Source organism: Corvus hawaiiensis, chromosome 3 (genome assembly GCF_020740725.1).
Source record: "Corvus hawaiiensis isolate bCorHaw1 chromosome 3, bCorHaw1.pri.cur, whole genome shotgun sequence".
In the NCBI taxonomy this organism is placed as follows: Eukaryota; Metazoa; Chordata; class Aves; order Passeriformes; family Corvidae; genus Corvus; species Corvus hawaiiensis.
In genome coordinates, this window is record NC_063215.1 from 65,427,818 (window position 1) to 65,455,120 (window position 27,303).

Sequence of the window (27,303 nt, forward strand, 5' to 3'; positions counted from 1 at the left end):
GGAGTCATGTAAGTTAAAGTGCAAGTTAAATTATTTCACAAGCAAGATCTACACAAGGAAACATTTACTACAAACAGTGTCTCGGCAATGTATTCCCCACTTAGGGAGAGTACCAAGAAAGCAAAGGTATGAACCAGTACTCAGAATAAGAACAGGGTCGAGGATTTTTCTACTGCAAAAAACTGTATGCAGAGGTGTTGTCTATTCTTCAGTGTTTGGCCAGTGTGTGTGAGAGAACCCCATATGTAGCTTGTAAGCATAAAGATGTAGTTCAGGTTTTCAGGTCCTCTCAGCAAACTGCACTAACATGGGAAACAGACCAAGATGTGTATGGTACCCTAAAGACATGAATTATTCACATCATTCATGTCACTTGCTATCCCCTAGAACCCCTGAGTGAGCATTTCCTTTTCAAGCTGTATCTAATATGCTTTGAGAAAGACCCAGTTGTTTGGATGGAGGTACCAGCTTTGCATCTGTATTAGAAATATTCTTTCCCTCTCTCTCTATCTCCCCCAATGAAGTGAAACTGAGTCATTATTTCTCATTTTAATAGAAAACAGCAGGGTACTTTTAAATAAGAAAAACATCATGTGAATCATGCACAAAATCTTTTATTTTTCCAGGAAGTGTAGAACCATGAAAAGAATTGTTAACAGAACATGGCATACTACTCTTGGTGCCTTCCTGACAGCCAGAAAATAAAGCAGCAACAACAAATAAAAAAGTCGCAAAGAAGCTCCATGGTTTATCAACTATATCACTGAGCCTCTTGGCCATCACCGTAAATCTCTTCAAATTCTTGCTCCTGTTTTGATGGAAAACATTCAGTTCTATAATAATAGTACTTAGATAACCTGTACTTGACCTGTCTTTGGATAGTGATGATTTTCCATACAAGATGTTTTAGTGTGATAACACAGTGATTCAGACACTATCTTAAGGCAGCTGGTGTACAAGTGCTTGGCTCTGGGAATTTTTTTTCTCCACTGCTATTTGAATGTAAGCTGCGTGCTGAAGGCCTTTCATGCCAGGCACATTTTCAAAGTATTCTCCCAGTTAATGCATTTCCATTAGAATTCCACTGTTTTTTATTTCAAGAACACAGCACTGCACCCATGGGAACTGAGCTTTTCAGGTGTTAAAGAGGATTTGTTATAAAGAAAGTGATTATAATAGGATTTAATGTAATTGAAAGTCAAGGTACAGTAGGCATACACTGTATCAGAGAGAGCATTAAACTTGTTTTGTGAGTGAAGGAGTTTTGCTAAGTAAAACCTGGGGCCACAATGAATAAACCTGGGTGGAAGACCTCCTGCTGTTGTGCTCTGTTCATTAGCCAGTGCTGTCCTGACTGCTTTGCTCCCCAGAGAGGCAGGACAAGCAGCGGAGCTGAACTCCCAGAGGCTTGTAACAGCATGAGAAAAAACCTTCGGAAATAGCAGAGGCAGCTCCCACAGATCCAGCCCATCCACGCAAGTCCTCATCCTGCAGGTTGTCACCAGCTCTGGAAGAAGCGTTTCCAGCCACAACAGCAGGTAGGTCACACAGACGGCCTGGCATTGCTGTGCAAGGCAATGCTTTTGTGCACTCTTGCACAAGACCACTGTGAAATTAATTTGACTCTTCCACAAATTCACTGAATTCCTCTGTACCATCTACCCTGCTGGCAGTCAAAGGAGTTGTCAAAACTCTCTGGAAGAACCCTGTTCCCCTTAATTGCTTTCCTCACATCCTTGAAATCTTGTGGACGGACATGCTTACGGTATCTCACATATTTAAATAACCCTTATTACCAAGTAATTGCCATTCTTCAGAATTTTCATCTTCTTTTTCCTTATCATAGCTTGCAGTCTTTACTTTTGGCTTCATTCCTGCTCTCTCTCTCCTTTTTCCAGGGGATCTTGCTTACCTCAAGCAGCATTTTGAACTTTGCCATTTAATCATAATTTGTTTTCTCTTTCTTCCTGCTTTCTTTTTAGCTGCTTCTGTGAGTGTTACAATGTCCTTAGATAACTTCTTTCTCGATTGCATGTGGGTAGTAGAAGTCACTGCTATTATCTTTTATTACATTTCTTCCCTTTTTGCTATTCTTCAACATTATGCATTCAGTAACTTCTCCAGATCAGAGGTCAGGAATTTAGACTCGCTAGTATTTGGGCACTTTTATGTCCCTAGCTGACTTGGTCAAAATGTTTTTCATTTAAAAGACAAAAAAATCTCTTTCAATAAAAGTGTACTTTCAAGGAAAGAAAAATACATACTTTACAATGTTCTCCATGGCAAAGAGAATAGTTCCAAAAAAGAAATCAGCTCAGATCAGACCAACCCAAACTAAACTGAGGCTTTAACTAAGCTATTGCTTCAGTTTTCACTTTTCACAGGAAATCTCAAACAAAAAGCCTGGCATTTTTCTTTCAGATTTCCTAGAGATATAACTGGCATTTGGAGGTCATGAAGAACGTAGGTGACTGCTTACATCTGCCCTTAAAAAAAACAGTGACAGCTCTGTATTTAGGGTCTTCATGAATCTGGTTCTTCACATTGAACAAAGATGTTTGAAAAAATGAAGCATTTTCATGCACTACAGTGAGCGTTTCTCACAAGCTGTTCTTTCCTAAATGACGTAGAATATATGCTTGATCTTGAGTCAACCACAAAACAAACAACTTGGGGTTTGCTGCATGTATGCATATATGAACCAGCATCATAATCATCACTATACCCCACTCCCTTACTTGTTGCCATCCCTGAAACAGGGGCCCCTCAGTGGCGTTGCGTGGCAGCAATTGCAACAGCACGAGCAGCAACCAGACAGCTCCAGTTTCAAACAACATGTTCCTGTATGGTTTGCTTTTCTCCACTTCCACAGCTCAAAAGCTGCATGAGTGTAAAGAGAGGATATTCTGCTGTGAGCAGACATCAACCAAGGAAAGTAGGTTCTCATTTCAGAAAGGAAACAAATTATGTACCACCCGAGGAGGTGGAGGGTGTTGGGTCGGAGGAGAGAGGGGTGGCTGTTTATTTTCAAGGCTTCCTTGCTTCTTGTCTTGCAATTCCACTTTAACATTCTCCTAGACGCAACATGAAACTGGAAATCTCAGGTTCACCATTCCCATCCTTCTCTTATTCTGATTACAGCCTGGGCAGCATTTGCAACTCTGAACCATCTCTTCTATTCCATTTCCCAAATGTGCAGTGGCCACACGCTCCTAGCATTCCTCATACGCAGAAGAGAGAAAGCTGTTTGCACTATTATTTCCTTTATTTCTGCCATTCAACTCTCTTTTTTGAGACAGGATTTGTACTCCTTCTTTCTGAGGAAGAAAGGAAAAAAAACAACAATTGAGGAAGTTCATGACCAAAAAAGTGAAATGTCACCAATAATTAGTTAAGAACACCAACCTGAGGAACCAGTTTAGAACACACATGAGCACACACACACATGCACAAAACAATTAGTGTTTCAAGCTTAAAATTCAGGACCTTTGATGAAAATGTGCAGTGGTGAGAGGATCAATTTCTGATGATGTTCTTGAGGGGCAGAAAGAGAGATAATAACTTTGATGCTGGCTCTTTGTTTAAATGACTATTGTTTGTAGTTAGCTGCTATTTAATCTCCACTACAGAGAGGAACCACTACACAGCTAAACTCTCGTCTAATGAGATCATTATTTTCTTACCACTCTTCAGAATGAATGTCATTTTACATAGCAAAACTACAGAGGCAGCGTTTTAGAACACTGCTACCTTTTATCTAACCAACATAAGAGGCACTTGAGAAAAGGACAAGGAGGGTCAAGAAGAAAATGTAAGCGGCAGAGCTTCTTTGCCTGGCAGGCAAGGAGAGGACAAAGGAAGAGGTCCACGATAACAAGACTGACCGTCATTATCAGTGGAGAGGGGTCCAAGCTGCAAAGTTTCATAAATACTTAGAGCAGGTCTGGCCCAGTACATTAAAGGGATTTGTCTGGATTTAATACCAACCTTCAGGGTTTAGTCACATTTTTAATTACCGCTAAATATTGTTTAAGACTTTGACATTTGCCAATTATTATCCGGCCTGGAAAGATACCAGCAAGCTTAGCAGCATCAGAAACCTCGCTGCTTTTGCGTACTGCCCCTTTAAAGAGAGAAATCTCTCCCTCCCAGACAAAGGGGACATGCATGCGATATGTGCCATTTTGCATTTCATTTTAGCTGCAGACTGAGGGATGAGAGCCGGTGCATTCTGCTACAGCGGTTTCAAACCCTCCTGCCCGCCCTGCCCCTGGGCCAGATGTTGCCTGCCTTCCCCTGGAGCTCCGGCAGCACAACCCAAACATATGCCCGTGCCTCAGCCACTGCAGCCCGCAGCTTAAATAAAGGGCGGCTCTGCACTAACACACCGATCGCTGTTCTGGGCATGGGCTCCTCGAAGGAGGGAGAGAGGGAGAGAGGGAGAGAGGGAGAGAGTGAGAGAGGGAGAGAGGGAGGGTGCGCACTGTTGGAGGCAGTCACGTTTTAAATTGCTGTAAGTCGCTGCTTTTGGTGCCTGCCACTCGGATCAGTCAAGCAGGGCATTCATATTCATAGGGCTGACACTCTACCTGTATCCTTCTTCCTTGTTAATAAATGAATGGAGGAATCCGAACAGGAATTTGCAGACCAAGTACCTGCCTAGAGCCAGCTAATCAGAAAAAGTAGTCCCAGGGAGCAGGTAGAGTTTATACTACCAGCCTTGATCATTCAGAATCGTGAAACTGGCCCAAGGAATCATGAGAGCTACTTAAAAATCATGTGATTTTAATAAACAATTCGCATGGGAATGCTTTTATTTGCTTTTGGATTTTACAGATTCCCAGGATCACGTTTATAAACTTTTAGCCAGAATTTGAGGCCCTGAAGGCTCTTGTTAAAAAGGGAAAGAGAGAAAGATTTGCATCCCACCCCCCACAATCCCTGGAAAGAGCAACATGACAACAAAAGATGTGATCAGAAATCCTACCACTTGTCAGATTTTAAAGCCACCAGACCAAACAATCATTTAACCTCTTTCTCTCTCTGTCTCTCCGCCTCTCCCCATATTCCTCTTTAGAACCATGGCAGTTTTTGCATTTGTTCCTTCTGTTGTTTCATTTGTTCCCCGTGTTTCTCTAAATCTGAAATAAGTCATCTCTTCTGCCCTTTGTTTATGGGAGAGCATGTTCGAGAAGCAAAAGAATCAATGCTCCACTCATCAAATGGAGGAGTGTTCGGCATTCATAACATGAATGGATGAAAATAAATGCCTCTGGCTGCAGTTTTCGCCCTGCTGTTCCACGCTCCGGCTCCACCAGGCCTGAATCCGAGCGGTGGAGTGGGGAAAGGGGCCTCTTTTGAGTTCTCAGTGTAACGGTCAGAGCATTCAGGCATGTGCAGACATGCCAGTCCTGGCCTGTGCTTTTTGTTTTTGTTTGTTGTTTGTTTTAACAGCTGCTAATAATTATATTATCCTGCTACAGAAGTACTTCTGGGAAATGGGGATCTTTGAAAACACCGAAGTGATAGGAAGAAGATGCCACTTCCCTCCCCCCACTCCCCTTCACCATGTTAGTGTTCAGATACAAACAGCATTCCTGCCTCATTCCCCTCTGAAGTTAAAAAGACTTAAATTCTTTACAAGGAAGGTCATCCTTTCGTAGCCAAAACCCTGTTTGCTTTTGCCTTTCCACTTGCTTTCAAATGAAACAAAAAACAACCCTGAGAGTGCACACCAGCCCACTTCACCAACTCAGAAATTAAGCATAACAAACTCAGGGGGAAAAAAAGAGACTGTGTTTCAGTTTATTGATGTGTGTGTGTGTGTGTGTGTGTCTGTGTCTGTGTCTGTGTCTGTGTCTGTGTCTGTGTGTGTGTGTGTGCTCAGCACAGTGCACTTCCAGCAGCTCTTCCACAAATGCTGTGCAGAGTGTTCCCAACGTGACCCGATGGTGAGTTAGCAAGCTCTGGGCACTCGGGCAGCAGTCACACGATGTTCAGGACCTCGATGTGCTCACTCAAAGGAACACTGTCAACTGCCTTTAATAGTGTTAAATATAATTTATCGATTCTCCATTGTTTGTAATAATAACCTCCCTGAAGCTTGAGAATAATGTTTTCTTTTCCCCTGCAGATTTTGTCCTGTCAAACATTTATTTTTTTCGTGGTGTTGCTAATAGACCTTGAAATTAACATCGCATTTATGTTTAGGATCTATACCACGATTGTTTGTGCTGGTGCACCGCACTCATCCATCAGCAAAGCAAAATAGGAGAAGGAAGATGCATCTGAGCCCCTTACCACCCTGGGAAAAAATGGGTCAAATTCTGCCCTTAGATGTAGGCACAAAACTCATTAAAGTCAGGGCGAGGCTAGCTGCATATGTGTCACTGAGGCAGAATTTGGCTCGGTGCTTCCTAGCTAACTGGTGAAGCTAGAAGGGGCATAAAATGTGGGGAGGTGTTTTAATATGTCCCATTTAAACATTGGCTGTTTGGGGATTTTTTTATCATTCTGTGAGATCAGGTATGTTTAACATGAAGAAAAGTATCTCTAATTACCTATGAAATTAAAATAAGCCTTAAAGTGAATTAAACTGGGGTCTAAACCAAGTGACAGTATCCCTTTGAACAGTCAACTAAGAAAAATTACCAAGCTTCAAGTAAAACTGGAAGACTGGGTGTGTCACACTTGCTTATATTTAACAAAGTGGCAATTATTCCACTTTACATTAGCAATTAGCATTAAAAGAATTTGTAATTTATTTTTAACTTTTTTCCCCACTTTAACAAAACTTCAATAAAAGTTATGCTGCTATCAAAAGTACATTATGTGAGAACCTTTGTAAAACACAGTTTCAGGGTCCCATTAGCAAGCAGGAATCAGGAAACATTTAAAGGGCCCCTTGTTATACCTGCTAGTATCTCCTTCTTTCCCATGGAAAATGAGAAATGAGCTGGAATGTAAACAGGGGGGAGGAGGAGAATAAGAAATGCACCAGAGTGCATTTGGGATAGCCAAATCCTATGGCTTTGCGCAAGGCCTCTGACTTCTAGGGAGGGGGTTTCCATTGCTTGTAGAGAGCTGATGATGCATGGAAGGCTTATGCTGCAAAACAGCCAGCACAGGGGGAAGGGAGCAGGGGGAAGAAGTAGTGTATGTAGTTTTTCACCTTTCAGTCTCTCTTCAGTTCACTCTCTGAGCATGTTATGGAATTACTCAGTGCAACACAACCTGATGAAATAATCACACTTGAAAAACCTGTGTGTATCTAGAAATTGCCAGAAATTCATCTTTATGTAGAGCTCCCATACAGGAAATAAAAGCTGGGTGATTTATGGCATTTTATTGCACTTCTTGGCCATTGCTAATGTTTTCTTCATTGAGAAATGGCAAAAGCTGCGATTCGGATTTTTATTGTGCCGTTCGCCAGCCCTCGCCCCAGCCCCCTTCCCTCTTTTTCCTTTCCTGGGTGAACTTGCTTTGAGTTTAGGAGATGAAAGTTTATGGAGGCAGATGAGTGTCAAGGGGACTGAATCCAAACACAGAGCCAATGAGCATGTTGCCAGATTTTATCTACCCTCACTGAAAATACAGTATCCAGAAAAAGATGAGTGATTATAAAGGAGAGTGACTTAGCCTCTAACTTACACAAAAATTCTTGGACGGGTTTCTGGTTTTCTTTTTTAAACAAACAAAACAATGTTTCCTGGTTGGCAGTTCCCAAAGTCTTTCCCTTTTTTTCCCATTTTTTGGCACATTGCTGAAAGGTCATGCTGATGTATTTCCAAAACATGCTCATTGAGTACAGCTTTGCAAAAAATAAGAGCCCCTTTCTTTAAAGCTTGATCCTCCTCTCATTTAAGGCAGGAGACAATATTTCAGCTGTTTTCTGGGATGCAGAAGTAGAGCCTAATCAGAGAGTCAGACTCACTGCAGGATTAAATATAGACTGAGTAGCACCAGCTAACTCCTAAAGCTGCTGACACCATTATACAATTCTGTTTACCATTGCTTGTGCCTGCCAGACTATAATGGTTCAGGCTAACAATGCTCGTGGTACTTTTCAGCCTCAAGTAAAGATTTCTGACAATGAGGCAAGGGCTAAATCAGCTGTTTCTCAGGTTAAAATACTCTGGTGATGATTCCTTCAAAAGCCCTTGTTTCCCATGCACTTGGGGGAAGGAACTTAAAACCCCGTGTGCTTTATTTCTGGGATGAACCGTATTCCACCAAGATGTTGCCAGATGAAAATCCTTCGAAGATTGCATTGTCCATATGCTCAAAGGGCTGCAATTTTAAACTGTTGAGTTTGTTTAAGCACCATGCATTAGAATGGGTACAGACAGGGCTGCTTAAACTAAAGGTGCACAAGCACGCTCTGCCTGCTGCTTCCAAACATTCGAGCTTGTTTGCAGGAATACTGTCTTGTAATGTGTGCACATGTACGTAGGTGCACGTGTGTGTGTGTGTGTGTGTGGCTGTCACTGTTTATTTGGCTTAGGCAAGCAGGCAGGAGGATGGGTAAATGGACAAAGAGCTTAACTAGAACTCAAGGAACTTACACTCTGTTCTTGGCACAGCATCAGGTTTCCTGCATGACCTTGTATAAGTCACTTATTCTGCTGTACGCCTCCATCGTCCTTGCCTGTAAGAACTTTCCTTCCTTCCAGTACTGCTATATAGTTAAAATCTATTAATGAACCATGCAAGAATTGGCCGGGGGGCAGAGAGGAGGGGTGGTTGTTAAAGGAAAACTTTCTTGATACTTGACTTGAAGGATCTCACTTCTTCCAGGTAACTTTAACTGAAGAATAAATAACATTATCAGTATCCACTGTTGTGTTGTAGTAGTGCTCAGAGGCAATAGTCATAAATTTGGAATCTGTTGTGCCAGGTTATGGGCAAGCAAAGAACCAAAGTATGATATATTTAGCCTCAAAATTATCATCAGAAGGATTTTCCTGATCGAAGTCAGCATTTCAGATCTTCATGCCCAGCATTTGTTTTTCTAGAATTTTCATATTTAAGGGAACATAGTGTGAACTCACTGAACTCACAAACATTGAAAGTTTCAAGTACTGCTCTGATATGAAGCCTGCTGCTTTCTCCTTTAGTTGCTTTCAGTAAGGAGTGAAATCTTTCTGGCTTCTGGATCGAGTCTAAGGAGTTAAAGCAAACACCAGTGTGTTGCCTTTAAACTCCAGTCCTGATCCCAGTGAGTTTGCAGAGGGCTGAGAGGCTTTGAAAAGAAAGGCAGCTTTTTTGTCACCTTTGACACGCAAACATCCCGGCAAGTTACCTTGTTGTTTATTTCCACTGTACAACCCCAAACACACTACTTTCAGGGTGCTTACCTTCCATAGCATGACCTTTCAAGCAAGTATATCCCTTCAAACTTTGAATTCAGCGAGGTAGAATTAAAATCATTGACCTTTCATTCTCCTTTCCTCTTAGTCCACCTCCCTCTCATATGCTTTCCCTTTAATAACCAAGAAGCACATCTGCAGTTTTTGCTGTAAACACTGCAAAAAGCATTAAGGTTTTTAAGGTAACCTTGGCAAAATCCAAATTAGAAAACATACTGCAGTGATTCACATTTAACCTCCAAGTTATTTCACAGCATAGTTGACAGCTTGCATTCTTCAGAACTTTGTATTGTTTGCTTTTTTTTCTTTCCCTCTCTCTCTCTGCAAGCAACAGGCCAAAGAAACAGCAAACCCCCCAAAAAAATAGGAATTTTTTCTCCATTAGGGGCCTGATATGTAAAATACACATGAAGAACCAGTTCCTTTTCTGGTCACTGAACTAAAAGGAGACACATTTCTTGCAAGATTAGAATAACTGTCAAATCAACAACAACAAAAAAAGCCTGGGTTCTTTTAGAAAAAGTTGTGTAGCTTATTACTTGATGATTTAGATCTTCAGCTTCCTTCCCTGTAGTCAGGGACACTCAGTCAAGAAAAAAAAACCTTCTCTGTTCAAGTCATCAAGGTACTGTCATCATTTCCTAATCCTACTAGTGCTATCACCTTGGATCATCCTGCAGAGAAGAAAGGAGACAAAATCAGTTTGAGGACCAGGGCAAGTAAGGTACTCCACAGCAGCACAGAGGCAGTCATTCGGGATGGAAGGCATCTGCTCAGGCTCACTGAGAGAGCAAAAGATAGAGAAAGATGCTGCAAAGGCAAGAGGTGGGGTTCTGTTTTTCTCAGAAACGTGCTGCACTGTAGGACTGTGCCTTTTATTTTTGGCACAAATTGCTGTAGCAAATTATATAGCTTATCAGATGTGGTTTGTTAGACTCAGTAAAGAAACCACTGCAAGGACTTGTTTTCCTTGTTGTCTGCGCCCGATTATGAGATCGGCACAAATCAGATTCCTGATGTTGCACAGGAACAAGGTTGAAACTCCATGGGTCTTGTTTTTCCTGTAACCAAATTAAGAGTGATTGGGTTACAAACCAATTCAGCTCAGTTGGGTTGATTCCCTCTCTGACTTTACACCAAAAGTAGTCTGCCTGTTCACCGTGATGCTCAGGGATTTACTGGTGGATAGGAAGCTACGTGCTAATTTCAGTCACTGCACAGCTCACACAGCTCCCCTTCAAACAGCTGAGAGGGAGTGACGTGCCCTCGCTCCAGAGTTACATTTGGTCACTTAACCAAGTGTGAGAACCCACAGACTGCAGGATCAAATCCTGCAAGCCCCTGTTTTCTTCTCAAGAGCCCAGACCAGCCCTAAAGGATGTAAACATTAATTACAGGAGGTGCAAGAGGGATTTCAGAGTACATAAATAAACAGGGTTTAGCTACAGCAACTAGGGAGCAAATACACGTTTTATTCAGTTCTCCTGGCTACTGGAAAAATAACCTTAAAGTAAAGGGGTGGGAAGCGAGGAGATTAACACTGCCACTTAAATCCACTTGCATCTAGAGCCACATGCAGTGCCTGTCCCACACCACTAAGGCACTGTCACCACTTAAACCTCTTTGCCCCCATGCCGGTGGTCCCTGATGAGCAGATCTACTCAGCAGTGAATGGCTGGTGCCAAAGGTAGAAAGGAACAAGAGGGAGAAGATAGGCCAAATAAAAATTCCTCAGCCACCCATCTGTTTTCAGGGGAAGAGAGAAAATATTTCATTTTCTACCTGTAAAGAAAAATGGATTCATGTCACATCCTTCCTTGATTATCCCCAGCATTATGCAATTCAATAGATTTGCTGTCTTGATTAGACAGGCAGAATAGAATTTTAATTGTGAGGCTCTGGAAGGCAAAATGGAGAGATTTGTATAAAAAAACTGGGAGGCAGCAACATTATTGGAAGGCTGAGCTTTTTATAGTCAGTCTTTCTGCTTCATTCGACCATCTGCCTTTACTTGTGCTCTGCTGCTTGGGGTTGAGAAGTTGCTGGCTTTAAAAATGAGCCACAAAGTTTAACCAGATAAATAAATGTGTGCAAGATCTCTCCCTACTAGAACAGCCTTCATCATTCCAGCTACATATGCTGACAAAAAGAATGTTTTAATTTTAGCATTGTTTTTACCGTTCATCGAACAGAAATTATGCATGTAGTTGCTTGCACAAGTCACAGTTAAAAGAAAGTCCCTTTCATAAAGGCCTGAGAAATGCAGACTGACAAAACTATTTTACTGGGGGGCAAACAGAGAAATTATTATTTATTTTTTTTTTAGATGTATGCTTATAGGTATATTGGTAGGAAGGGGAGTTGGCTGGCCTAGGCTAGTGTTTGCAGGTCAGGGAGAAGGTAGGAGTGTCTGAGTCAGAAGCCAATGCTTATTTAAGGAATCTGGGACTTTGTTCATGTCAGAAATCAGAGTTGCGCTCAGTCCAGGACCAGGTAAAATCAAATGTGGAGTTTCTGATACCTTAATTCTACATCAGTGATGAAATGTGCCTGTCACATTTGCTGGCTAGGCAAGTGGGCAGTTAAGCCAGAAATTTGGGTAGACAAAACAGTTTGAGTGGTATGTGGTAGTCTCCACTACAGGGATTCAACTCATTTTGGGACATTATTTGCAAACAGTGATTTTCAGAGGTATAATTTTCTCCCTTTCTTTTTAATCATAAAAACACTGGAGACAGAATACATCAGTTCCACAAGTTCATACATGGATTGTCCAGAACTCAAACACACAAATTCCAGCCCAAATAATCCATACTGAGTTCTGTAGGGTACCTGATTTAACTCACTATGAGCAGGCTCTTAACAGTTCAGTGATGTGCTTTCTCTCCATGAAAAAAATTAAAAGTATGTTGGGTTTGTTCCAACAGGAAAAACAATTGCAACCATAAATAGTTTCAAAGGGCTGGGAATAGGTTCTCTGCCCAGATCTAAGCTTCTCTGTAAGTGAAATAAATACGAAAATGCTTGAAATACACTGCTGTTACTAGACAAGCAATTTATATTACTGGCTTGGAGTGTCAGTGTTTTGTTCTTGCCTGTAAAAGGGGCCTAGAGGTCCTAGTGTCCAGTTAGTCTAAACATCTAAAAACTCTGTAAGTTTAAAGTTTCTGATGTGACAAATTATGCTGGAACTTTCCTAAGATTATTCAACATATGGAGATTTCAGGAATTTCTACCTTCTTGACGGAAATATTTGCATACAACACCTTGTTACCTCTCTGTGCTGTGGTCCTGGTGGTACAGCTGAGACTGCCTGGCACTCAAGCACTGTCCAGTAACACCCTTGTTTCAGCTACCATTTCACCCCACTTCTGCAGTGACCTCTGGAGAAACACTTGCCTGGTTTTCACACAAACTCTGCTTGGTGTCATTTCTGCATCTGCACAGGAGGTGCAGCCTCTATCTGTAATATCACTGTTTCTACACCATTTTTCACTTTTGTAGGTTTGCAACTATGCAGACTCTTGTGAGGGGTGAAAAACCTGCACCATCACCTACTGTTAAGTGGAAACAGGAACAGTTTAGGTTTTTTACAGAGGTCAGCTTATCCATCACATTTTAATTATAATGTTTTTCCTTATCTCAAAGAATAAATTGTTGATTCAAGGACTGTGCTCATACTTCACACGGAGTTTTCTTTAGCGCTTGAAAGAGTGTTACAGTAAGAAGGGAGAAAGCAAATTTTTAGCAAAAAAAGTAAAGAAGTAGTTATAGAAATGAAACTACACCGTGTTTAAACCTTGCCAGAACACTTGTAAATCTCATTTTAAGGCAGGCATAACAGACAATTAGGGACTGACTCAAGCAAATACTTAAGATGTGCCCTTATACTGCAAAGCACTTAAGTATCTGATTATATTCAGTCTTGCCTTTTACCTCAGCATTTATTTATACACTTTGCTATGCCTGATTCTGAACAAGAAAAGCTCGTCTGAATTTAAGACACTTTGCTGAGAGGATCAAGATATTATTTCAACTGATTACCCAGAGTTAAGGGCTTCTCCTTCTCAGAGAGATGAAGGACATCCTGATACAACTGAATTCAACAAAAACTGCAAATGCTTGCTGCCATCTCTGGAAAATGGTACCTTTTCTTAGGGATCTGAAATGAAGCTTTCATGCCTGATGTCAGGCACCTGCATATGGAAATGTTGTTATTGCTGTGTTAAACCCTAATCAGTCACTATTGCTGCAGGGGTTAAGCAAGTGAGTTTGGAATTAGAACCTGCACAAACAAAATCCCATGCACAGAGCAATGGGCCATCTACAGAACCAAAGAAAATGGTCCAGCTGTTCCATGGCCTCTTCTTTCTGTGCTTCACAGAATCAGTACTGCTGTGTTTAATGATAACACATTTATCAAACTACACAGAAATACATGTTAATTTTAAAATGTGTCAATTGTAAAAGATAGGGAAAAGGAGAAAAGGAGAAAAGGAGAAAAGGAGAAAAGGAGAAAAGGAGAAAAGGAGAAAAGGAGAAAAGCATTGCTGCAACCTTCTGTTTGTGGACTTTCTGAATTTCTATTCTAAACACGAGTCTAACATCATTCATGGAAATACCAGCTCAGCACTGTTGAACAGCAGTCTGTTTCTTTATATTTATTTTGCCCCCTCATATTTTCTTCCATTAAAGTTTTGCAATGTACACAAACAAACGGCAATGAGAAAAAAAAAAAGACAAAAATGGAACACATAAAAAGGCAGGCAATAGAAACGACCTTTGCCACTCCTTTGACAGTATTTTGCACATTTCCCTGCTAGTGGCTAAGGTTTTTTTTTTACACTTTCAGGCAACCGTAGATGATAACATGAATAAAATTGTATGGTGTCTCATGAATTTAACAGAAACATTTTAGAAGCAATAATTGCTCTTTCTGGAGTGTACTTTAATTTAGAGATGGAATTCTTCCTGTGATTTATGTAGCAGTATATTTTATACCATGTAAGGTATGCTTTTAAAACTGCCTCCTCACATACACACGTATTTGAAATGTTTGCCTTCATACACACACTCACGTAAACATAAATACACAAATCCATAGACATAATGCACATACATTAAATGTGGCTAAATCTATGTATGAAGGCAGGTATTTGTGTCTGTACAAATGCAGAAATTTCAAATTATTCTATCCCTAATTAGATTATATTTTAGTATAATGCAGAGCCACAATAAATTATAAGCAAAAGATGACAGTCAATGCTTTCCAGGAGTCGAGGTCAGGGGCAAATTTTGGGTCTCTTTGGAATCATCACAAACTTCTGATTAGCAGAAATAATCAGATGCTGATTGCTTTGTGGTTTCTCTTCCTTTCAATATATGCCCAAGCAGAAGACACTCTGTGTGTAATGAAATGCTAAGGAGACAGACACATGGCATCTACTTGTCTTCAAGACTGTCTTCATCTGCCACAAAGAGGGTAGCAGCCCACTGTATTAGTTATAGTACAGACTGCAACAAACAGATTTAGGCAGCTGATGGGGCCATTCTTTCCATCTGCCAAAACGCTTTCTCTGCCTGCTAGGCATGGTGCAGACAGCACTGTGTGTTTACTGCTGCTCTCCACCAAAGTAACCATGTGAACATGCTAATGCCAGTGACCCAGTCACACTCTACTATGGCTGCCTTAGTAACCCGGGGACTAGAAGCCAGGAATTTTATTTCTTTTTTCTTCCACTTGCTGGCTTTCCCTTTTTCCTACCCCACAAATTTAACCAAGATTTCACAAATTTTCCCACTCTACAGCAAAAGGAAACTAGCCTTGTGTAAATTTTTCCACACACAAGTGAGGCTAGCCCATTGCACCCTAGCCCTCAGATGGGGCAGTCAGCCAGGACATAATACTTTGTGTATCCAAGTCCCTGCACGGCCATTTCCCAAGCTGCTAAATTAGACAGAAGACCCAAGCCTAAAGGACACTATTGGTAGTCCCCTGTACTGGAGAAGAGCAACACCAGATTGTGATTGTCCCTGGAACAGCCTTAGGACCCTGGCATCTCACATTCCTCATAAGCTGGTTGACTAGTGGGCTAATGATCTAGCTTGAAACCTTTCCTCCACTGCAAAGATATTTAATTAGTAACAAGAGATGGACTAGTTGGAATGGGGGGCAGAAGACAAAGAGCAGCAGAGTAGCCCAGTGCTTCAGACACACTCCTTACTTAATTTTCAGGAAGACAGAGAAGTAAACTCATGTCTGCTGTATCTAAGTGAGCTATGGAGACAGCTTTCTTTAACCTAAGAACCAATTCTGTTAGCCTTTTTCACATTCACTATTCTTTCAAAAAATATTCCCATTTAAGTTGGGTACCTGTAGAAGAAGTAACTGTTTAGCATGAGAATGATGGGCCAAGGCCCCCTACAACCTAGGCATAAAGGACTGGGGCTTTTTCATTTCTTTTTTCTCCTCCATGTGTCCTTCTGTGAGTCCCTCCCTGGAAATGGAAATGGTGTATTGTAATGCAGATTTCCTGCAGAATCTCACAGATCACTCTCTGCAGGGATTTCACTCTTCAGCTGAAATACTTTTCAGCCATGGTATTGTTCATTTATTCAACAGCTTTATTTTTAAACATGGAATACTATAATTGTGCATTACTAATTCCTTTTAAAAGCATTATAGTGTTTATTTTTTGATTGAGGCTTGAGGGCTCAAGATCATTTAGCTGAGTTTTGTTGGTGTCTTTTTTATTCCATTATTTATGAATTTAAAATACACTATGAAAGGATTAAAAGTAAAGTAAAAGACCTCAAAACCCCACAAGTCTTGTTTTCCTTACTTCAATCCCAGCACCCAGTCTGTTTTCTCTTTCATGCTTTCCGCAGAGAACCATTTTCTTTAATGTAATCACTGGCTGATTGACTCTTGCCTCTGTTTTCACTTTGCTCCTATTTTTGGAGGTCACAGAAACAGCAAAGGTTTCATTTAACTTCTCATTAGAGACCACACTTCAGCCCCAAAGCACTCATGAACCCAGATTCAGAGAAACAGCATCCACCTCAGCCCAGAGCCGAGGTGTAAAACTACAATTGGGAAGTGGGAAAACCCTTGGTCCTGCCCTGAATTCACCCCTGGGAGCAGCTCTGGTCTCTGTGCTAGTGCCAAAGTAACCAGCAGATGGGTCATCTTCAGCAGTGCATTGGCATCTCCCTCACAATGGTTTCAAAAATGTCAGACAAGTCAAAAGGAGTGACATGATGGTGACGAGCCTCTCTCTGCCCAGCAGGTAAAGGGAAGATCCCTGCCCTAGTATCACTAGTGCAGCTGGTCCAGAGGAAAGATTTTCTGGGCAGACATTTAAGCTTTTGTTGTGCAGCTGCTTCAGAGAGATTAATCCAGTTTTTGTGGAGAAAGGGGAAGACTGACCCACAGAAAACAAGATCCCTGTGGAGGAGGGAGGGGGGAAGCTGGTATCCACCAGCTTCCCCCACCGCTGCAAACAAAATTTTGGTCTGAGCCTAGTCATCATCTCACAGAATCACAGAATTGTTAGGGTTGGAAGGGACCTCTGGAGATCATCTCCCATACAAGCTGTATGCCTTACCTGTGGTAGCACTTCAGCAGTGGGAGAATACATTTGTCCCGGGCCTGTTCTTACTGTGGCAATCCATGATAGAGACTGGAGAAATCAGTGCTGTCTTCATAGTTCAAGCATGCTGGCAGTACCAGACAGGATGGCTCAGGGGATCTAAAGAAAATAAGCCATGAACTCCACTGCTTGGTGATCAGATATTAATTCTTTTTTCAAAAAGAAACAGGAAGGTTTGTCCTTGCAATGATGATTACAGCACACAAATTCTGCAGTCTGGCACATGGAAAAATCCTGAAGCATTAAACTGATTTTCAAGAAGTTGTTTGCACCTCACTTTGCAGAGCAAAATTTGAGACCTGTGGACATTAATAGGTCTCAAACATGCTTAACTAGGGAAGACTTCATCCCACTGAAAGCAAAGCATGGGATTAGGAATTTTGCTCAATCTGAGCCTGCAAAAACCTGAGTTGTATTGTTGGTCTGGAGCTAATGACCACAGGTATGTGGGTTTTTATCTCCAAAGTAAAAAATACCCCAAATTGAAAAGGACTATTTAGACTTTGGTTAAAGAACCCCTAACAGAAGTATTTGCTATGGGCTAGTAACAGTTTATACACTGATTTCTGCCTTAATTTATTTTTATACACTGAGCTCTGCCTTAAAATGTGCACGGGCAGTTTCCATTGATGCATGTAAACATAAATTATTTAATAAAGAATAATTGATTTAGAATTGTAAAAAAATCAGCAGCCTTGCAGAGAAAAGGGACAGCAGTAGACAGATACATTTTAAGTACTAATGACTCTGCCTTATGAGAGTAGTTTTACCCAGTGTATAATGCATGAGTGGTAAAATAGGTCAAACCCTGGAAGCATCCGCATCTTTGAAATCATTATGAACACAATGGTTTTACTGCATCAACAATTGCATAAGAGCTCCTAAGCAAAGGCGCATGTGGAATGCAAAACATAATGAAAATCCTTGCTCTTGTGTTGCAGATTAGAGAGCTACTACAGATTTTGGATCCTTTCCCAATTTTAATAGTTACTTTCCTGTGGGCAGTGCTTCTACATTTTCATTTTTGTGTGTGACAGGAATTTGCTCCTTTGTTCTTTTTGTACAGTTCATAAGATTTCAGCTGTTTGTGGTACACAAAACTTGGCATACTAGCAATGATAGCCATTTTTATTCAAAGAAGAGTTTGGCCATCCCGTTTGTATCCTGCTAGAGCTCGCAGGGACGGGGGAGGGCTTCATCCCATGACATCCCATCCCCCACAAACAGGGGAAGCTAGTTCACTGCCTACCTACCACTGCAGCTAAAGTTATGTCAGTGCCAGGTAATGAAAAGGCTTTGTTACTTAACAGGCAAATAATAGAGAGCCTTTGTGCAGGGATAATTACAGTGGTTTGGATATTCCTGGATTAACTCTTGGGATGAACGTTCATCTCAGTAAATCACTAATAAATATACATTAGCACCATGTCTCTCTCTGTTTTATACTCTGGTCATCTTGGTCATACTACTCACAGGTTTACCTGGGGCTGATTATGAAATATGGACTTTGATGCCCTTTGCCCATCCTTGCTGTATGACTGCAACATAACAATCAGATCTTCCTGCATTTCACTTTCCATCAATCTGTCTTCTGATAAAGCAGCAATAAGGTTGCAGAGCTTGCTGGCTGCTGGGAAGAGCAACAGGCAGATATTTGCACAGCATTTCAAAGAAGCAGGACCTGACTCATTGCGGCCTTACTTCAGTTTTGACATCAGTATTAACCACTGAAATTTGTGTCACTATCATCTGAAAAAAAAAACAGCTGCTGAGAAGCAAGCCCGTAGAGGACCATGTGCAATTGCTACTCTCCTTGCACTATTTCTTACCTGTTATTTTTGCTGAGTTGCCAGTTGTTTGAGCCAGTTCACCATACAAGACTATGTGGGGTTTCTGGGAACAAGGGCATTGATGGGTACTGGAGATGCCTGGACAGAGGAGCAGGAATCACCTTTGCCTGGACCTCTTGCTAGTGTGAAAACACTCCAGGTCAAAGACCGGTTTCGATGGAAAGAAGAAAAGTGCTGAAATCATATAAGGAGCCCTAACTACTGATCACAGATATGTGCTGCATATCATGCCTTCATAATTTATGTTTGTGGAAATCAACAAAAGCCCAACACCTGGCTGTATATGCAGCCCCTTATTTCATAGGGTGACCCATAGATACAGGCAGTGACATTTTTCCCAGTACTGCTACCCTGGACTTTAGGTCTGACTGAAGAGTTCTTGATGAAAATTAGGAGGCACAAGGTCCAAATATTTATCTTATACTTACAAGCAGTATTATTTAAAGTAAATTAGGCTACCTGACAGCTGTTTTTAGTCAGAGGGCCACAAAATAGCCCTCTTTGAAGGAAAAGTGACACAAAAGTTTATAGAGAGAAATGAAAAGTGGGAAAGTACCGCTATTATTATGGAATAAGACTGCTGCAAAATTGCAGTGAAAATTGGAAATCCATAATTTTATTGCCAAACCTGGTTTTGCCTACAATAATAGTCATGAACAGTGGAGATGGAAAAAAAGACCCATTAGGTCATTTTTCCTGTCTTCTGTTAATTAAGAGTGTCTCCTTGCAAGGATTTTGACTGTTTTCTTCATTTTAAAAATAACTAAAGCAATGAGGGTTCAACTTGTTCCCTTGGGAGACCATTCAGCAGACTAACAGACCTCACTGCTATGAAATTTTTCCTCATTATCAGCATGGATTTTTCTTTGTTCACTTTCATCCCCTTATTTCTAGTTGTACTTGGTTGGACTATTTCTGTATTACATCAAGTTCCATCATTTCATTTCACATACATATTTCTTTACCAAGGCAGATACTGGGCTAAATCTGAGGTCCGGAGAAGAAACTGGATGTAAACTCAAGAGTAGCAACTGGCTGTAATAGGTCCTATTTTTACTACATACTGAGCACACGAAGAGAATTGCCTTTAAATTCTGAATGGGAAATCTGAAAATCAATTTTTTTCTTCAGGGATACCTTTTTTTTCCCCAAGTATATGGCTGCCCGCTTCTCAAATCCACTTAAGCACTTAAAAAGCAGCTTACAGACACCAGATTCTTCCCCTCCAAGAAAACTGAACTGACATGCTAGAGCTGCAAATCACATAGTAGTTCACATTTAAAGGGAAGGAATGTCTTTTATTTACTACAGGACCAGTACCAGGCATATCTTTGCTCAAATAGTTAGCTAGGGGTGAATGTGTTCTCTGCAAAAGGTCACAACAGGGTATGTACCACTTAAGTCTCAATTATGCTGTATTTATACCTCCCTATGAAACTTTCCCTAATTGGGAAATTTTGAGGATTTTTCTCCATTTATCTATATTTTGGATATTGCACTCTCTCTGGGAGAAGGCATTTGTAGAAGAGCCAATTAAATATTATCAATGATGATGTGAAGTAGACAGTGAAGCAAGAGAAAACTGTGTAGGCACTTAAATAAAATTGTTAACTCATACTATGCATGTTGCCCCTCTTTATTTTCACCCATTCTCAGGTATCTAACTCCTTTAACATTCAATCACGTGGAAAGAAAATGAAAGCTTTATTGAAAAATATTTTTCTTTTACCTCAGGAAACAGTGAGGACAACACATGAATAAACATACAAGTTTTCCAGCCACTGTTAAGCAGGGAGAATGTGCAAACAAACTGCCAGCAAACAAATGAATAAACACATTTCAGAAGCTTAATGTTAACTTTAAATTGAGCTAATGAAATTATGTTTCCTGCTGTTTCTCTGAGAGATTTATCCTTGTCTTTGAAACACATTCTCCATAAAAGGTTATTGGTCTTGCCACGTCACCTTCTTTCAAGCTGACAACCATTCTCCAGAGGAAAAATTAAAAAATAGGACAAAATATTCATGCCTGCAGCCAGACTCCTAAACCTGTGGCCAGGTACCCTAAAGAGAAACTAAAATTTATGCAGAAGATCCAATCATAGAATCATAGAATGGTTTGGGTAGGAAGGAACCTTAAAGACCATCTAGTTCCAATCCCCTGCCATGGGCAGGGACACCTTCCACTCGACCAGGTTGTTCACAGCCCCATCCAACCTGGCCTTGAACACTTGAAGGGATAGGGCACCCACTGCTTCCCTGGGCAACCTGTTCCAGTACCTCCCTATCCTCTGAGTGAAGAATTTCTTCCTAAAAACGAATCTGAATGTCTCCTCTTTTAGTTTTAATCTGTTCCCCCTTTTCCTGTCTCTATCTGCCTCTGTAAAAAGTCATTCTCCCTCTATTTTACAAGCCACCTTTAAGTACTGGAAGGCCGCAATGAGGTCTCCCCAGAGCCTTCTGCAATGCTCCTGGTTAGCAAGCCATTGTTTTTTCTGTGTTGCTAACTTTCAGGGGGGGATAACTGTCAAAATACTTTTCTAGATCCTTGCTTCCGGTTTCTGGCTAACTCCTCCCTTCTTTTATGTTTTGCAGTTCATACAAATGAAACACTGATTTGTAAATTACAAGTCCTTGTGAAAATAAGGACTGTCCCTTGTTCTTGTGAAAATAAATTCATTCTGCTCAACTTTGCCTACATTATACACATTCTGGGACGAAAGAAGCCTCTGGGTCTAGTCAGCTGCATGGCAGTGAAATGAATGCGTGGGTTACAGGTGGTAAAAAATCAAAGTGAATATAAAGAAATGGTTAACACTACATTAAAACACAAGGGTATTTCAAGAGAGAAAAAGCCCAATGCATTCTGGAGAATGATACAGTGCACCTGTGAATTTCTTGGGCTTGCTGTGTATATGGCAGACCCTCAAAACTAGCTAGTGTGAAAAATGTTCTTGTGGTTTCATTTCCTCTGCAGGGTTTTGAGTTAGGCTTTGTCTTCTGGTTTTGCCTTTTGATGGTGTTTGTTGTTTTTTCCCTCTTTAAGCAATGAAAAATACAAGGGAAAGAAACTTACCAGTTCAAGTGCTCAAAGAGCAGGTTTACGATCCTCCATACACATTCTCACCCTGTGTTTGTCACCATTTCCTAGCTCTGTCTATTACTGCACAAATCAATCTGCTTTATCATTCTCTCCTGAAAGCATGGTGTACAGTCTGGGATCTGTTTTAGAATATATTTAAGTATTATATAATACATTCATGTTTTATCAGTTTATTTTTAAAAAAGCAAGTTCAGGGAACTGATGGTGGTAAAATTCACAGTAGCATTTAGGTCTTCTAGATATACCCTCTACAGTTCTGGGCCACAGAGAAGGAAAGCTCTGTCACTCATTAACTTAGTGCTTGATGTCCTAAACAACAGTGTGAGCCAGAAGTGCCTGCAAGGGTTGCTCTCAATGTAAAGTGCTCCATTCCTCAAGGACCAAATGATGTCCAGCACTTTTTCCAGACAAGGGACTAGGAAAAAAAGTCCAGATGCTGCAGCTCAGACTGTGATGAAGCTTTACCTTTCTCTTACTCTTGTGTGACTGAGAGTAGGGAGCTTTAGAGTATACTCTTAGAGGCATGTTTTTCCTGGTACTCAGATGTTCCCAGTATTCCTTTGGACTTTTCGGAATCCTTACATCAAAAGATGTGTAGTGGTTGAGACTGCTGACACTGGAAAATGCGGGAGGGCTCCCTGGGACCATGATTCTCTCCAGCCTGCAGCAGAGAAAACTTAGGCGACCTCCTAGCTCTCAGGAGATTTTGAAACTGCATGAAACAAATCATTCCACAAAATAATTTCCACAGTCAAAATTTGGGGATATTAGTCCATAAATCAAACTTATATTGCACTCAGTCCCTCTACTCTGCTTTTCTCCTTGAAGACATGCAAGCAAACCCATGTTTCCTTACTCCAAACAGTAAATACCAGCCATTGCCTCCTAAATTAATTTGAGATGTGTGTTTGGTTGCAGTTGTACCAGGGGTGAAAGTGAAGTTGTTGTGATCATCAGATCCTTAGACTCTGAAAGTACAGTCAAGTCAAATATTTAGATTTGCTTCTGGTAAGCACTAATGTTTTTGAGAAGTCCCACAGATAGGCTTGGCAGTCTTCCTTTCACTCCAGAAAGGATTTTGTCTCATCAGTTACACCCTAAAACACAGAGGCTTACAGGAGCAATGCAAATTGACCTTTGCAATAATGTTGCTGACATAAGGCAGCAGTATATATAGATTTATATAATATCTTGACCAAATCTATACCAGTACTACTATAGTTTCAGCTTTTCAACAGTAGATTAAGACAGTAATAACAAAAAAAAAAATTAAGTTCATAAAACACTACAGTATGTTCTTAGCAAGATTCTAACAAAATCTGGTGAAATACCAAAGAGATCAGTTTTATTTAATTTAATTTAATTTTATTTTATTTTATTTTATTTTATTTTTGGACAAACTAGCAGGTTAGGTGCCTTGAATATACTGTAAGAAAGTCTTGTCTTACTAACTATCTGACCAGCCCTTCCTCCCAACATTGCTCACTATAGGGCTCCAGCAAAAGCTCCAGCAAAAGTACCTGTAGTTCCCAGTGCAAACTAGTAGAGACAAGTTCACAGCAGGTTCCTGGACACTGTTTTGTCTAAGGCTACTCAGCCATTTCATGCAGCAAATCAGCTACTATCTTAGAACTCCTGCTTCTGATGTGACCAGAGGGGCTGCACTGCTGTTAGCAATGGGGAGGGATAGGGACACTTTTCAGGAAAAAGAAAGAAAAAAATAGGAAAACCTTTATGAAGGCAAGGGCATGGAAGCGACGGTTCAAACCAAGCAGCTCCAAAGTGCTATTACTAATTTCAGAATCCTCTAAAAGTGTGAATAAAAGCATGAATTCAAATTAATCGTCTTTTAAAGTCGCTGAGGTAGCACTCTGACTATTACCTGTGCTTTTAGAGTGCATCTCTAATGTGTCATTCAGGCTTCTGAAGACAAGAAAGATACGAATGAATCACCTTGTTACAAATTAATCAACCTGGGATTAGAGCTAAAAATTTCAAAAGCACCTTAAAATTACTTAGAAATCTAATTCCCATTTTCAGAATTGACTTAGGCGGTTACATCCTGACTCTAGTCAAAAGTGAATGGGATGATAACTCCTAAATCACTCTAATACATCCAGAAATGTAACCCACTTCTCTATGTAACACAACACCAAGCACCTCTGTAGTCCTGTTTGCCCTTCAGTGGGCATCCCAGGCTTCTGCTTTTTCATCCCTGATTTCAGTCCACATTTACCATATGTTGTGCCTTCATTTTCATTAAACATTTTGAAAGATGGAGGTTTCAAACAGTGAGCTACTCATTCATTCATCTTTCCACACAGAAACCTAGCATCAGTAAAGCACCAATTTCAGACATCATTTTTAACTAATGAGGAAGCAATATTTTTCTCGACATTGACAGCAAAAATCCATCCACCCATTTGTATGTTTTACAAGATGATACAGCATGTACTACTGTCACGTCTCAGACTAAGCATATATTTTGGTCTTCTTCCAGTTACATGCCTTTTTCTTAAATTAATGGGCAATCATAGGATGGACAAAGTTTCATTTGAGTCCTAAGGAAATAAAGCAATAGTTCAACTATCTGGATGGTACTCCTCTTTTATTGACCAGATTACAATAAAGTCCCTTTTTTTCCTTGGGGCATTGGAAATATCTTTTTATTGCTCCATCTCTGTCCCCTTCCACCCTGTGTCTGTCTTGTCCATCGTATCTGCAACATTATGTGGGGAGCACTTCTATCTATGTCTGATTCCACTATGGTACAAGCTATAAAAAATAAACTAAGGAATACGCGTATCTAGATTACACCTATTCAGAGGTGTATACAGACATAATACCTTGCTCTCTGGTACAAAAAAGATGAACTTGCCAGTACTAGTGAATGACCAGCTAGAAAAAGGAATTAAGATAAGGCAGGGAGGTGGTGAACAAAAGCAAAAATCACATTCAGATCTGAAGGAAAATGATATTCACAGTAAGTCAGCAGTCACCCTGGCTTTCAGCTCTTTTTATGATTTCTCTTCCCCGCCCCCACTCACCTCCCACTTTTTTTATTGCTTACTTTTTAGTTCTTTTGCCCAAGACTCTGTATTTTTCACTCTTTTGTCATCTTCCCTAGACAAAAGCACAGGACTTGGGGAAAAGGATCAGGGAAAGGGAAATTCCTATCCTGACATTTATTTCTTCAGTGACCTTGACAAAGTCACCTAATTTATTGTTTCCCTTACTGTAACAAAATGGGCAGGAATGAAAATGAAGTCTTTTTCTAACAGTCACAACTGCTTTGCGATCCAGCCCTGTCGTCTGAGTCTGCTCTGAAACCCCAGACTAAGCACAGATTCGAGCTGTAATTGTTATCAGTAATGCCTTGCCTCTCCCCTAGCCCCACTTTCTATGGCGGTCAATACCTGTTCAGCAGCCAGTCATGGTGGGAGAATAGCAATCACCAGAATAAATGCTATGCCCTTTCTCCCAAGCCTGTTGCATCTCAATAAACTTCGCAGTGTCTCCAGCAAAGGGGGAATTCAAAAGGGTGGTCCCAAATCAGGACTCTGAAGGGCTTTGCATTCAGAATAAGACACTATGGGAGTATCATGATGACAGCTGCACTTACATCACTGAAAATAATTATTCTGATCCATGAACACAAGCTAAGCCGTAAGAATGGTCTTGTAAGCAAGGTCTGTTTTAATAGAAACATAAGTATTATGCATTACAGTCTATTATAAATTGGTTGTAATTTTCTCCTGACACTCTGTGAATTAAACTAGTTAGGATACAAAAAAAAAATAACAAATGCCACAAAGCAGAAAGCAAGCTCAGTGTCTGAAGGTTAATGATTGCTCATGAAAGCTACAGAAATAAATTATCTGCCTAGGGACACTGTCACATGATCGGCACAAAAGCTGCAACAGCCGAAAATGTTTATGTAGAGAAAAAAACACTGTCAGCATCACAGCGCCCTTCCCCCACCGGCAGAGCGGAGTCCCGAGCCAAACAGCTGCTCCTGACTGCTTACATTAAACTAATTTGTGCTGCAACATTGCAGCTGCTTAATTTTTAGACTGAACTTTATCACCAAGAAGTGTTACAATAACAAGTGATCCAGCCCCATCTCTGAAGAAATAGCAAGTTCCTCAACAACAAAGGCAGCTTAAGGTGCCGAAATTCAAGAAAGAAGTAAGAAGACAATGACCAAAATGCCCCAGTATTTTAAATCTTAATTACCTACTCTTGCTTTTACTGGGAAAGGGGTTAAAAGACTAGTTTGTGTCTAAATTAATTGGGGGAGTCATACTGGGGAAGTCAGACTATGCCCCTAAGTGGACAGGGGTTGTCCCACCCCAACATCGGGGGCCAGTGACTGAGATTCATGGCATAGGCTTATGGAGCAGCAAGGTGGAAACAAGGTGAGGTGCTGGGGCTTCAGAGGGTCACCCACCCAGGAGCTGGCCTCCCCTAAACCTGGTGTTGTGAGATTGCACTGCAGAGCCCCATCACTTGCACCCCCTTCCCTGCAGCCTTGCCTCTTCTCTTCTCCACGCTCCCACTGGTTTGGGGTTTGGTGTCCTGGAGCACTTCTTGCCCATCTTTTCAGCCACAGATTCACTGGTGTCTCCTTAAAACACTTATCACGCTCAATATGTAAAAAGAAGAAGTTTAAAAAAAAAAGGGGAAAAAACTCTAGCTCATTCATATCCCAACAGCTTGAAAGCCCTGACCTCCCCCTCACCCCTCCTGCTGCCTTCCCCCACCCCAATCCGAAAAAAATGCGTCCTAAGGCACTGGCACCGGAGGAAGTGTTTACAGAGAGTGGTGCGCCTTGGGTAACGCAAGTGCTGCTCTTACAAAATGTCACATGTTGTTCCTCCCCTTTTCCTCTGAATTATTTTCCTCTGTTAACATGCAGGGCTTCGTCTTTTGCTGAAACAGACACTGACCTGAACTGGTGGTGATTCCTGCCAAATATGCAGGCACTGTTTTGCTACATGTTGGAATTCGGCAAAGTCCATGTGTCAGGCATTTGCTTGCGCTCAGGAAACGCCAGTGCTCAGACCAAAGGCCTCCCCGCCCCCTCCCACCCCCAGTGCTTGGAATGCACAGAAACTTTTCAGTTTTTAATTAGTTTTAATATGATCAATTTTTTTAGCTGCATATCTTGTTACATCCAGTATGCTTGTTAAAAATAAAGAAAAATTAAAAAAAAAAAAAAGGAAAAGGACCATTTAAATGTACTGGTCTTAGCTATTAAGAAAAACAAATGGAGATGAGGAAAAGAAAACCCACAACCCACCGAGAGAGCAATTATACAGTTAAACAAAA

At 40.9% G+C, this 27,303-nt stretch overlaps 1 long non-coding RNA gene across 1 annotated transcript; it reads right to left on the reverse strand.

Moving 5' to 3' along the window:
- Positions 1-598: 598 nt before the first annotated feature.
- Positions 599-26,993, reverse strand: LOC125323394. Its single transcript, XR_007202514.1, has 2 exons — positions 26,922-26,993; positions 599-3,317 (listed from the first exon to the last, which is right to left on the reverse strand). It is a non-coding gene; the product is annotated as an uncharacterized LOC125323394 (long non-coding RNA).
- Positions 26,994-27,303: the final 310 nt, after the last annotated feature.